The 12730-nt window shown below is 43.5% G+C and overlaps 1 protein-coding gene and 1 long non-coding RNA gene across 3 annotated transcripts in view; one reads left to right on the top strand and one right to left on the bottom strand.

The window, feature by feature from the left end:
* LOC136428566 (equilibrative nucleobase transporter 1-like) overlaps window positions 1-11288 on the bottom strand; it is a 31295-nt gene extending 20007 nt beyond the window's left edge. Inside the window, exon 1 of one of the 2 annotated variants that reach the window (XM_066418179.1) lies at window positions 11172-11288. The gene's annotated coding sequence lies outside the window, so the exon portion shown is untranslated. Of the gene's footprint in view, window positions 1-1583; window positions 1601-11171 lie in introns of those variants that run through there. The other variant, XM_066418180.1, reaches the window with a different exon arrangement.
* Window positions 6965-8600, top strand: LOC136428564 (uncharacterized). The gene is made up of 2 exons (XR_010754631.1): window positions 6965-7221; window positions 7845-8600. It is a non-coding gene; the product is annotated as an uncharacterized lncRNA (long non-coding RNA).
* Window positions 11289-12730: the final 1442 nt, after the last annotated feature.

The raw sequence follows: 12730 nt of genomic DNA, 5'->3' as shown, positions 1-12730 counted from the left end.
GACATCTGCTTGGTTTTAAGTCCCAGACATGGGTTCAGTGTAGGAGGGCTTATGTTACAGTATGACCTAGTTCTTGCTGGCCCCGACAGAAAATAACCAAAAATTGCATCAAAAAATTGCAAAATAAATCATTTTGAAGTAGTGTATGCCAAAAAAAATAATGGGGTCCTTTGGGTAAATATCCAATGCACAACTAAACCAAATTTCAGGTCCTCAGGTTTCAACACCACGGCACTGGAGGCCATCATGTGCGACTTTTGTCTGAAAATGACCAAAAAACCTCCATAAAATCATTTTAAAAACTTATATCAAAAAAATTTTAAAAGGGTCTAGGGGTATACACGTACTCTACCTGCATACCAAATTTCAGCTAATTTGGTCGACGGACGACCGAGAAGAAGCTGTTTGAAGGTTTGACAGGAGAAGAAGAAGAAGGAGAAGGAGAAGAAGGAGAAGAAACCTTACAAAAACAATATGTTTCGTTGGCGAAACATAACAATATGTTTCGTTGGCGAAACATAGCGAAACATAACGAGTTGGAACGAACTTGCTCTGTGGCATAACCTGCGCATGCGTTGGTTTTTGATTGACGTGAGGTCATGACGTGAGGTCAGCTTATCTGTGGGCTCGGTACAGGTCAACTCAACCGGCATGGGTCAAAAGTACAAGTAAGGGTGATTAGAACTTAAAGCCATAAAGAACGCCATTGTATGTGTAGTGACATCACGTGGTCAACATTTATTTTTCCGTCTCCGATCTCTTCTTTTGCTGTACGCTTTTGCCTTTGCCACAGTTACATATCTGGAGTCCACATTTCAAGAGAAAGAATTTTGGCGCTACTCTGACAGTGCACTACCAGTATATTCTTCACGAAATTTGATCTAAAACTAAAAGCTAGCATAGCATCCATCAATTTTCGACTGCCGGGTAATCGGTAGGAAGCGAACACCGGCTGAAAAACGGATGGATACCGGGCTATCACAAGAATTTGGACATATCTAACTCAAGAGTCCGTAAAGTCGCACGACTTTCGTTTATTCTAGGTGCGGCGCCAATGATCGTAGCACGAGTCAGGGCTATCTGCCAAGATGGAGTCGTACATTGATTAGGGAGGATCTCTTCATATAGTAGGGGCTTCACAAGCACGGTAAAATTCATTTTGTAGTCTGTTCAAATTCCTGGGGCAACAGTGACACTGACAACTGTACCATCAGAAAGACAGGTCGACCAGTTGACTGTCATTGTACAAAAACTCGCGGGAATGTTAAGGACGAACCATTGCACGGTACCCTTTGCCCATGTAGTACTCGAGTTATATACGGATAGATCTATACATGTGCATAAGCCTGGACGTGTATATGGCGATGAAAACTCGGACCACTATCAAAGACTTTCAGGATCAATCATACCGTTAGCATATAGAAGTTCGTAGATTTGTGAACGCTGTTAAGTATGAAGAAAATAAAATGCGATGGGAACAAAGTTCCTGAACAAGTCCGAACATCACAGACAACGCTGTCCACAAACAAAGATCAAAATTCGGAGCTATACAATTTACAAATGAAAGACAGTAGAAGCGGTACCATTTTGATGAACTGCACGCTGTCTAGGATGAGAGAGAGAGAGGGAGAGTTTTGGACTAGCATAGGACCGTGGGACGCATTTCTCTAGCCGGCACATATGACGCAAGGAATTTTCCACGGTGTCTGCTCTCCAAATATCTCCCCGCGAATGGGGACGTGAGTGTCAGTGAGATGTTTGATTTACCCTCGACCTGAGTGCCCCGGGCGCCCGTATATATATTCCACCACCGCCTACAAATGGCCTATCTGGTACAGAAGTAGTGCCAAAGGTTACGGAGTATTTATGGGTTCCCGTTCTTGGACAGGGGTCTGAATGTACATGTACTACTTACATAGGGTATGAAGACAGCGGGATCCCGGGATGGTGTGTATCAAATGACATCGCATCTACTTGTTTGTCCGGTAAAACTTGGCTTCAGAGCTACAAGTTGGTGATTCTTGGAAAGCATCGAGGGAGAGGAGAGTTTCCACTGATGGCAGAATGCCACAGAGTACGGGAACTAGTCGTAGACCTCAATGGTCGGTCGTCCCTACGTGTACGTGTAAGCTGTTTTCAGAATTCTCAAATGCCATGATGATATGATAAAAGACATGAACTAAATATATTTTGTGTCGTTTGGAAAAAGACGATGTGGCTGGGTCAAATATATTCTACGCTGTTTCAAGGCCAATAGCATTAATTATCGGTGAACTTAGAGTTACGTCTAAGACTTAGACGTAAAAGACTACTGTGTTTTAGTTAGAGACCATGACTGTTTTCTAATACAAGTTGTTTTTGTTTCTGCTATTGTCTATTTTGATCTTGAGGCAGATGTGGGCTGATGTTTAGATTTATGATGTTTCTTTTATAACCGTTGCTATGAGGGGTCGCTTGCATAGCAACCGTATCAGCCGGGACTCCCGATTCCATAGCAACGCCCACCTCCGTCGAAATGCAGACATATAAAATAGAAACATACAGATTCAAATATGTGGCGGACATGCAGCCCTCTCTAATTGGTTTGACTGCTAATTACCACGCTGTCATTGGTTGAACTGCTAATTGTGATAGACAGGCAGGGATCGGCCCGAGAAACATGCCAGACCTGTTGCGCAGCCCGACCAGCTGTATAGAGCATCAGCTTTAATCTAATCAAGCGTGGGCTGCTCTGTTTTTCTAGGTCATAAGTCAGACAGGAAAGTCAGAAAAACGGGGAAGTCTGGAAATGCGATTACAACCTTTCCTTTCAACATTTGCTTGGAAATTATGTTGAAATAGCAAGCCAGTTCAACATTACTTGTTTTACGTATATCGCGAGTTTGTATTCAAATGCTGGAGGCTTGACGCTTTGGGTCCTTTTTCTCGGTCAACGACCGCTAGGGTGTTCTGAGTGTTCGCATTAGTCAGGGCGTAACGCACCAGTTAGGTTTTGTAGGTTAGATACAAGCTGCGTACCAAAGACCGATTCTACTAACTCAAATCGGGAAGGACCCCTTCTCTTATTGATAAATGTGGTGGGGTCTTTATAACGTGTCAGAGGGACGTTCCTAACCGAAGCTAGGTACTCATTTTCATCTGGGTAGAGTAAGGAAACCGGCTTTAAGTGCCTTCCCCAAGGATACAACATTGAGACATGCGAGGGATTTGAACCCAAAACCTTTTACATCTTAATTAACAACTGAAACCACAAGGTTATTAGCCCCCACAGCTGGTCCTTCCCGGCCAGCAATAAGAAAAAAAAATGTAATACATGTAGTATAAAAACTGTAACTTGAAAAAGAAAACAGCCGGGAGGAGTCTGCATCGGAGGCTATGGATTTGGCTGGTGTTTTAGACCAGATGTATAGCGCATCTTGCGGGTATGGCTAGCCGATTTCAAGTTATGTAGGACAACGCAGTGACTAACATTACCAGAGGAATGCGGGTCGCCACAGAACGCGCTGCAGCAAACCCCCAGGCAAACTGAAGATGTTTACCGTCAAAACTTCATGAATTATGGATCAGCTTTACAAATACCGCCAGACAGACTGGTTATGTCTACCCAAGGACCGCAACCGGTACAGTTTTCATGGCGATGAATTACTTTAAATGCAGAAATGTTCGCGGTGGTTTTAAGTTCGCAGTTTTCGCGGCAACCATTTCACCGCGAACTTAAAACCACCGCAAACATTTTTTGTCCAATATTGTATCAGTATGTGACTAAAGCACTGCCGCGAAATCAAAACCACCGCGAACACTCCATTTTCGACTTAGCACAAATAAAAACCACGCGAACTTAAACGCATTCACAGTATTCCCCGCCAATTGTTATTCTATCTATTTAGGTCACATCCCCCGTTATGCTTCGGTCTCATTTCCAATTCGGGGCCCGGCCGGGCTGTTAACGAAAACAAAAAATCAAAAAATGCGTATCAAGAAAATGCACATTATAATATGGTTAGAAGAAATTTTCTTAAACGTTTTGTGTCTTTTGTTGTCTTTTATATCATACTTTTTGTTCCAACAAACTGCACGGCCGAGCCCCGGATTGGAAATGGGGCCAAAGCATGAATGAGCAACACCGACAGTCATCTTCGACTTCGAAGGACTACCAATATTCTATTTACAACTCGCCAAGGACGCATACAGACTGGCTTACATGCTTAATTCAGACGGTGTTGAGTTACTAACTAAATAATTTCATTTCACTTCAGTAAACAAAAGAAAATTTAATTTACGCCCCTATGAATGGTAGGTTTCCCTGCATAATAAACATTCAGGCAGTAGAGTCTGAGTTATCGAAAGATTTTCTTCCATGTTTTCCTCAAAGAGACTTACGTCTGCTTGGAGCTTCTCAATCTCCGAGCAGATGTAAGGTCCGACTAGATGGTGGGAAGGGACAAAAACGTGGGCCTCTAGAAAGAAGCACACAAAGCCAAAAAACACGCGCAAAACACTCCATCTGATTGGAGATTAGGATCTTATGAGCAATTTGATTGGTTTGATCAATAAGTATAGTATATTTATACTCCTTCCACTGAACTGATAAGGTGGATATTCATATAGCAACACATGATAGAACGACATGCACTTTGTACCAACGCAGAAAAGAAAGGAAGTGTTACCATCGACTTGACAGCATGTTGGGCGAAGGCAAAGTGATATATTACTCTATGTGGGGCTATAGTTTTGTACATTTAAGGGTGGATTTTTCCGTTGAGGTCGGCCGGGTTTTAAATATTTTATTCAGTGTTCTTTGCCAAGATTATGCACGGCTTCGGCGTACTATATATGTCTCTACTCGGCAGAGGCGACATGCCGTCCATGCCTCAACGGCGAATGACAAACAACCCCCGTGGTGTAAGGTCCTGTCAAAAATGCCATTGACGTCCACGTAGCGTGGGTATGATAGGATGGCATTTGCCATTTTGACTGCATGTGTTGTATCAATCAAGAATGCCATGAAATGTTGTAAGTAATTACAACTGGCTGTATTTCTTGGGGCCACTTAAGTAAAGTAAAGTAAAGTAAAGTAAAGTAAAGTAAAGTAAAGTAAAGTAAAGTAAAGTAAAGTAAAGTAAAGTAAAGTAAAGTAAAGTAAAGTAAAGTAAAGTAAATTAAGTGAGTGAGAAAGTAAGTAAGTAAGTAATTAAGTAAGTAAGTCGGTAAGTAAGTAAGTAAGTATGGTGAGGTGAGGTGAGGAAAGGTAAGGTAAGGTAAGGTATAAGGTAAGGTAAGGTAAGGTAAGGTAAGGTAAGGTAAGGTAAGGTAAGGTAAGGTAAGGTAAGGTAAGGTAAGGTAAGGTAAGGTAAGGTAAGGTAAGGTATTGATAAGCACAGCGTCCATCGCCAACAAAATTCCGAGGTCTCCCCGGCCTCAAGGACGCTAACCTCTGACCTCGACCTCCCCAAGCGCGACGATCACATTACGTGGACGATTCCATTTTAGCGTCTATAGGGCCCTCCTAAACCTTTTGCAAACGTAAAAAAAACTCACACAAAGCATAACACAGCAAAGCACTCATTAACTTTGCAAAAACACTAACTCATATAGAAAACTACATTGTATAAGCGATCATTTTGTCGCAGAAATTCTCAAGGAAGCGTTCTCAAAGACAGCTACGATCTACCCAGTAAAATGGTACAAGCCAAGCCAAGCATTTAAACCCAGGTATTTCGCAACGCACGGCTTCCCTCAACAAACACCTGTACCTGCCAAACTGGTACAACAAACGGCAATTGTTCAAATGCATTAGCGAGTGATAGCTGACTATGCATGCGTTTTCTCCCTGTCGACACTGAAAAACAACATTGTTGTATCAAAACAAAACAAAATTCAAAAGAAAAGAAAAGACGGGAAACCTTTTGTTCCTTGTCTGACGCCGAAGCTAACACATCTACCTGTGCGGTTAGGACAGTACTTAGCGTTATTTGCTTTATCACTTAGATTGCTCCCGGCTGTGTGGACACTAGACCACAGGGTTATCTGTACGGACCGTTAAGAATCAGACAACAGTGTCTCGCAATGCTGGACTTTGAGCCACCATTGTCGTCTGGTCCTCTCTCTCACGAGTGCACATGCACTGGCTTCGTTAGCTTTTTGGGGGGTTTTGACTGCATACCAGTTGTGAATGTCCATGGGCTATTAGAAGCCGGAGACAATTAGAACTGACGTAAAATCGAAAACAGCACATAATTATCCGAAACAAATCCACAAAAGTTGGCCCGAACCGTAAACCTGCCAAGGAGATTTTATACCCCGAGACTGTGACTACTCGGAAAGTTAGCGGAAGAGAGCGTTTATACCTTGCCAAGGTCGCCTTTAGAAATTGGCACAAAGGTTTGAAACCTTCCGCAGATTTTGGCAATCAATCAGAACTCGGTGCCTGTCAGAACGCTGCAGGTAGTTGGGAAAAAAACTCTCCGGTGAGGTTTAAACGGAGGCTATGTAACTTAAGTTGTACTAATAGCTTTCCTGGGATGCCTACTGCTGCTGCTGCTACTGCTACTACTTTTACTACCACTGCTACTACTTTTACTACTACTATTATACTACTACTAATACTAGAACTACTACAACTACTTCTACTACTACATGTACTATTACTACTACTTTCTGTCACCAAGACTATGACTGCGCAAACGGCATGGTACAGTACAGTTCTACTACTACTACTGCTCTACTACTGCTACCACTACCACCTCTACTACTACTATTACAACATGTCCAACTTTTACTTGGAGACACAATTCCGCCACGAAAAGGACAAGCACGAGAAATATGTGAAATCGTGTTCACTGCTCCATCATTTTCGTTAGAAATGCACTGCAACACAAGTCAACGATATTCATATGTTCATAAAACTAAGATATATATTCACCTTGAATATTCACCTTGAAAATATACAAGAAAATGACCCATTAACACGGGGTATAACGTACGTCACGGGATGGCCAGACACATTCGGTGGTCGCAGAGATCTATCAGCCGCAACGCGCAGACACATTCGACGCGCCGCGGAAAAATCAGCCTTCCGCGCGGACCTATCAGCCGCAACGCGCAGACAAATTCGACGCCGCGCGGACCTATCAGCCCTTCGCGAGGAAAACTCAGCCGTGGGACAGCGCTATCAGGTGTCTCACTACTGCCTTCAGAGAGCGATGGAAAGGCCGCGCCAAGGTAGGTCCTCCACAATTTCCTTCTCTAGCGTCATATAGAGACATCGACTGGTAATCTAAATAAGCCTATCAGGTGCCAGACTGTCTTAGGGTCATCCGGAGCCAGAAATAATCGGCAGGTCTTCAAATTAAGTCGAGATATAGGGAGAACAGTTCTCAATCGGTGACACACCACATCGAAGTTGTCAAGGTAAACAGAGGCTAATGCCGTATTTTGGGCCATTAGAAGCAAAGACATCGGCGGTTTTGACGTCTTTTAGTGTGATTGTGTGTCCAGAACAACGTAACATACTCTGGAATTGATATAATATGCCCACAGAGCGAAAATATGTGGTAGAAGTGATACCGCTATATATCGCCCCCCTCCCCATTTTCTAGTAAAGTTACGGCCAATATCTTATACATGTAGTAGTATAGTAAGCATTAACAGGCAATAGTGTTTTTGTCGCCTCGATTGATTTTGGCGATATGCGGGGAATACCTTCTGTCACTTTAAGGGATTATCCTCATCTAGATGATTCAACGAACATCTCATACGTTTCTCGCAAGATTGTTTACTATATTGTTACAACTATTACCCAGGTATAATGTGTCACTGCAAGTAATCAACCCTGACATTTTCAGAAATGATTCGTCGACTCAGGTTGACACTACATCCGCGGAAAAGGTGTAGAAACAAAACAACGGGCACCTGGAAAGCAAACACGCGAAGTTGACGATGTATGGGTAACAGAAGATAACATTGGCATTGATGACGGCACTGCAGCAAGTCCCAGGCAGAAAGAGACACAACTCTCTTGGTCAACTCCTACTTGAGCTAGCGTCAACGACACTTTTTCTGGACTGTAGGCTTCTCTCCCTTTATACGAAAGACACTATAAGCAACGGAAATCATACAATGTACAACTGGAATATTCAAATAACTCCATATTTGCCGTAGAAATCTATATTCATAGAGATATGTATTTAGTAGATTATTCATCAATTTTGGTACTATGCAGTAAGTTTGAAATAGCGCATGATATTGGATGAAGACTATACTTTGTCAGGTTGTTATATTTACAGATGTAAGTAATGGACCATCTCAGCGTTGCATAATTGTACTGACCATCCGTATTTCCTGAAATGTTAATCCAAAAATGACACACAAAATATAGTTATATATAACTAGATTTATTCTGGTTGTTTACAAAATATATATTTGCTGAATTGCAATACCATGTTCTTGATCTTGTTATACATCACTTGGCAAATGACTATGTTGTAATCATATTGCACTGTAGCTTAATCTATTGCTATAGATTACAAATTAAAGTATTCTGATCGTTTATAAATATTGACTCTTAAAAAAAAAGAAGAACAAAGTCAAAACCAATCAAATACCAAGTCTCGGCGCCGTCATTTTCCCAACACTACAGATGAAAATATGTCACTGTACAGGTGCACTATACACAAGGTATACCTTCTTGTAAACAACAAATATAATTATATGAACCAGAATTACTGCATGATTACACACAAGTTCTTCCTTTTTATGAAACCTGTGTTCACACTTGTAACACTGACAAACGTCTTTACTCTGGGATTGTCATGGGTTCTGTGATGATGTTTCAGGACTTCTTATACTATGACTTAGGTTAAAGGACTTTCCACGTTTGTCACAAAAATCCCAATCTGAGTGCACTATAATGTGCTTCTTCACTTGAACTCTTTCTGACAAACTGGGCACTCCTTGGATGATTCAACTAAGTGATCCTGAAAGTCTCTAGCATAAATAAAGTATTTATTGCACAACCCACACTAAATTGCTGGTCCTTTATCAGCCCCATGGCAGCGACGCTTGTGTTCAGCTACTGAACCGCTGTTCGCTTAGCACTTGCCATGTGTACACAGACTGTACTGTAGTCCTGCGTGTGGGGGAGGAGAATCCGTTTCTACATCTTCAGCTGGCAAAACCACACCAGGTAGGTCATCGGACTCGTTGGACTCTTCCAAAGACACTGAACCCTCACTGGATCCACTGGTGCTGGTGTTTGAACGGGATCCACTGGTGCTCTTACTTGAATACCAAGTATCCTGTCCCTCCCCAAGGCATGGCTTGTCAGGTGGTTCTTCATCTCCCTCCTGAAGGCTGGACTTGTAGGGTGGAACAGGTGGTTTTACATCTGTGGTCACATGCACAAACCTGTCCTACTCAACAAACTCCATGGCTGAAATGCAAATTCCAAAAATGAATGCCTTTGTCTGGATAAACATTGATGACTATGCATCTTCATTGAAATGACCACAACAGTATCGCTTCTTATGGCTTTAATACTGCTATAAGAGCTAACATCGTTCTAGTACTTCTACACATGGTGGCTCGTACTGAAGGATGGGGGAGGGGGGCGTTATATAGCGGTATCACTTCTACCACATATTTTCGCTCTGTGGGCATATTATATCAATTCCAGAGTATGTTACGTTGTTCTGGACACACAATCACACTAAAAGACGTCAAAACCACCGATGTCTTTGCTTCTAATGGCCCAAAATACGGCATTAGCCTCTGTTTACCGTTGACAACTTCGATGTGGTGTGTCACCGACTGAGAACTGTTCTCCCTATATCTCGACTTAATATGAAGACCTGCCGATTATTTCTGGCTCCGGATGACCCTAAGATAGTCTGGCACCTGATAGGCTTATTTAGATTACCAGTCGATGTCTCTATATGACGCTAGAGAAGGAAATTGTGGAGGACCTACCTTGGCGCGGCTTTTCCATCGCTCTCTGAAGGCAGTAGTGAGACACCTGATAGCGCTGTCCCACGGCTGAGTTTTCCTCGCGAAGGGCTGATAGGTCCGCGCGGCGTCGAATTTGTCTGCGCGTTGCGGCTGATAGGTCCGCGCGGAAGGCTGATTTTTCCGCGGCGCGTCAAATGTGTCTGCGCGTTGCGGCTGATAGATCTCTGCGACCACCGAATGTGTCTGGCCATCCCGTGACGTACGTTATACCCCGTGATTAAGGGCGCCCAATGATACAACCGTACCTAAGACTGCCGAATGATGCAACGTCACGTTTTGCTGTGTGTACACTTCTTGTCTTGTTCCAATATAGACATTTGATGCTGAATTGGCAGGATAAGGTCACTATGATTTACGCCAATGCAAAATGGCCTCCTCAGAGCAGGCAAGGACGATTTCCAAATCTATCATACATCATATATGTACTACGGCTAGCGGAGTTGAGCTGTGCGGGTCGCGGGTTGCAGGTTGGCCTGGTTTTTCCCTGGCCGTGAGACGAGCGCTGCACAGTCACACGACAACCGTTTATCAAATGTACCGCAGAAAATAGAAGTTTGACAGCGTTTTTGCGCCGCTACGTAGCGACGACTATCCTTTGGTTTTACAGCCTCTACGTCCTCGAGAGCTGTTAGTAATATGCGGTTTAATATTACATGAATCAGCTCTTTCTGTGCTGCTATTGTTTGTTATGTAAACAGAACACCACTAGCTACGCTAGGACCCAAGGGTGTTTAAGCGTATGAATGCCCGGGACCAACATCAACAACAGTGCCCCGGTGCGGGGCGTTGTCTTAAAGTACGGTAGGAAACTTTCTTTGGGTCAACAAAACTTATGCTAAAGTTTACAACTCAACCTTGTAATCAATTCTGGGGCAAGGCTAACGGCGCGACAACCCTTTTTTACCAGATGTATGATCATGTATGCGGCGGTGTCTCTTCAGACTGACGCCCGGGACCGGGACGCCTGGAGGCCTGGAGCCCGGCCAGATCTGTGTTTACTCGGCAAATACCCCCGGCCTCGTTCCACGAGACAAATCGCCTTTAAAATCCACAAACGTCTACTTACTAGTACAACAAACTAGAAAAGTAACCGTCAAGACAGGGACAAGATATATCTAAACGTAATATGACGGAAAATGATTAATACAACAGGACGGAAAACTTACCAAGCTGACGCGAGCCGCCTGCGCAACTGGATGACCCGGTGCACGCCCAGCTGATCCAGGGTCTAAACACAACCATATTGTCTTTCTCGCTGCGGGTCAGCGTTCTTGGCCCCAGGCCCCGGTACAGCAGTCAATAAGCAACCCCCATTGGTCAAACAACTATACCCGAGGTCAGACGTGTTACGTTGATACTGGCAATCACACGTCAATAGGTTTTGTATCACTCCGCGAACAAAAAAAGTTGTCCGTTTTCACCCGGTTTGCCCGGGGGTCCTACATGCTTGAGTGACGGTGTCGGGTGTCTAGTGCTCGACTTCTTGTAACCTCCTTCGCAGACATCGTAGCGAGTGTTTTTTCGCGATTGTTTAATTGTTCGCGTATTCTGTGCGATACCCCTACTAGGGGGTTTACAGACTATAGAATAGAACTAGAACTAGAACATTGTCCACATTCTCGGTGCAGCACTTGGACCGTATTATTAGCCTGCATGGGTACCATCCTCAGTAGGTTAAAGGTCTGCGAAGGAGGCTATAGCTACAAGTAGCCCTTGCGCCGGCGGCCTTGCCCCCAGGGTCTCCCTTGCCCCAGTTTAACTGCTGTCACGTGCCTGACCTACATATGATCGGCCCATCTTTGTTTGCATTTCAAGTTATGTGAAGATGGCTCGCTTAGACACTTTTTCTTCGTGGTGTTCTTTTTATATAACTCGCAGGAAACTTCGTAAAGTTGTCCTAGGGAGATTTAAACCATAAACCTTAGTTGAAAATTAATTGTCAGATACTTACGTAGTTTTTGTGCGTTTTTGATGAGACGTGGTTTTCTTTAATGTCGCATGTGGAAAATCTTTGGAAGGATGAACCATAGTAACCCTCTGACCCAATTTCATGTGTTTATCGGTAGTCTCGCAGGGCAGTGACGCACGTCCGCTCGTTAACTGGACACTAGTGGCTACCGTAAACGGTGCCCTCCCGACATATTTTTTCGCCCAAGGCACGACATGCTCCCGCAGGAAAATTTAAAATTCTTGACCCATTGAAACGCTATTTCCTGAAGTCTGAGTGGCAAATTTTGCTGCTAAAGAAGTCTTAGTTTAATGACATCTCTTTATGTGCCAAAAAAAATACAGAAGGATTTCAGCTTGAGTTTTGGGGAACGACGCCCCCCCGTCCGACATATAATTTTTCCGCCGGAGCGGCACATAGAAAATTTAAAACTTTTTGACCCATCGAAATTTGTTTCCTTAATTTGAGGAGCAATTTCTGCTTATAAAGTAAGCTAAGTTTAATGACATCTCCATATGTGAAAAAATACAGACGGGTTTCAGCTTTGAGTTTTTGGGGTGCGACGCCCTCGAGCCCTCCCGACATATTTTTCGCCGGTAGCAACATTCTCCTACGGGAAAATTTTGAAATATTGACCCCCTGAAACGCTTTTTTCTGAATTTTGAGGGGCAAATGTTGCTTATAGATTGAAGAGTTTCAGCTTGAGCTTTGGGGGCGACGCCGTCCCGACATAAACGCCGGCGGCGCGACAATCCTAGGGCGTTCCCTGAGTATGCT

This window comes from Branchiostoma lanceolatum, chromosome 2 (genome assembly GCF_035083965.1).
Source record: "Branchiostoma lanceolatum isolate klBraLanc5 chromosome 2, klBraLanc5.hap2, whole genome shotgun sequence".
Taxonomy (NCBI): Eukaryota; Metazoa; Chordata; class Leptocardii; order Amphioxiformes; family Branchiostomatidae; genus Branchiostoma; species Branchiostoma lanceolatum.
The sequence above is the reverse complement of the archived record's forward strand: the minus strand, read 5'-3'. Positions and strand labels throughout refer to the sequence as shown.